Here is a 1,675-nt window from a genome sequence, read left to right as displayed (position 1 = left end):
ATTCCTGCACTCCCCTGACCCTTGGTTCCCCCACTACAGCATACAGAGAGGCAGGACACAGTTTGAAACTTTATTGAGCAGCCCATATCCCCACAAGTGGGCAGGTACGGGCCTCTCATACCCTGAGGAAGGCATCAATGCCAGCGATGATGTCCTCCTTGGCAGAATGGGGCAGGGATGTGTCGTGCTGCCACAGGGAGCCCTCCAGGCAGCAGCAGAGGTTTTGGGGCAGCTTAGGTTTGCCCCCTGTGCTGTTGTAGCTCAGGGTCCCAAACCAGGAGTACAGGTGTGCCTGGGGCACCAGAAGGATCATCATCAGCAGGGAATAGTGGCTTGGGCACCCCTCAGCCTGCACAAACAGCTCCTCATGCACCACCTGGGGCACGCACAGCAGGGGCATGCTCAGGGTGCAGCGGCAGCACAGGGTGGGGGCTGGCCCTGGGGTGCCTCACCAGAGAGGCCCCCAGCAGGGAGGACAGGGGCACAGCCAGCCCATTGCTGCAGTTGTCTGGGAGCCCCACATGCTGCAAGCTGAGGTGCCGTGGTCTGGGAGGCAGCACAGCAGAGCAGTTGGTCTGCAGGGATGGTGGGTTGGGGAGCAGGGTCCGGAGCTGTGGCAGTGGGTGCTACCAGCAGCCTGGGCTGTCCCACCTTGGGGCCACCACCCAATGGTCCACCAGCTCCGGGATAGCAAGTGGGGATGAGGGCTTGGCACTTGTGCACCCGTGCATGGCTGACCCCTGATCTGAGTCCAGGCAGAGCATGGCCTCTGGTGCAGAGCATCTTATCTGTGAAATGTTGCAAACTCAGAAAAGGCTTCTGTCTCTTGCCTGTTCAGGGCCAACATCTGGATGTAGGGGAGAGGCCACCAACCCCAGCCAGGCTGTGGGCTCCAGGTTGCTTCCACCCAGTGCTGGAGCCATCTGGATGCACTGGCTGTGCCAGCAGTGCACTCCAGACTGGACCCTCCTGCTTCAGCAGCTGCTGGCAGTGGCAGAGGAACAGGAGGTGTGGGAGCAGGCCTGGTGGGTGGAGGATATTGCCTGGGAGGAAGGGCAGGACCAGGTGCAGCAGGACGACTGGGTGCAAATGGAGACCCTGGTGTGGGAGCACATGAAGCTCTTCCAGAGAGGCTGGAGTAGCCATGGCATGGGGAGTCAGGTTGGGCAAGGAGGGAGCTGCTATGTGCTGCCTCTGCACTGAGTACATGTCTCCTGGGTAGGGAAGGGGCTGGCCATGGATCAGAGAATGGAGCTCTGTTTCCAAGATGGCTGCCAAGTGTTCATAGATTCATAGATTCATAGATGTTAGGGTCGGAAGGGACCTCAATAGATCATCGACCCCCTGCGTAGGCAGGAAAAAGAGTGCTGGGTTTAGATGACCCCAGCTAGATGCTTATCTAACCTCCTCTTGAAGACCCCCAGGGTAGGGGAGAGCACCACCTCCCTTGGGAGCCCGTTCCAGCCCTTGGCCACTCGAACTGTGAAGAAGTTCCTCCTAATGTCCAATCTAAATCTGCTCTCTGCTAGCTTGTGGCCATTATTTCTTGTAACCCCCGGGGGCGCCTTGGTGAATAAATTCTCACCAATTCCCTTCTGTGCCCCCGTGATGAACTTATAGGCAGCCACAAGGTCGCCTCTCAACCTTCTCTTGCGGAGGCTGAAGAGGTCCAGGT

The sequence above is a fragment of the Alligator sinensis genome, unplaced genomic scaffold (assembly GCF_000455745.1).
Source record: "Alligator sinensis unplaced genomic scaffold, ASM45574v1 scaffold1002_1, whole genome shotgun sequence".
Lineage (NCBI taxonomy): Eukaryota > Metazoa > Chordata > Crocodylia > Alligatoridae > Alligator > Alligator sinensis.
Note: the sequence above shows the minus strand (reverse complement) of the source record.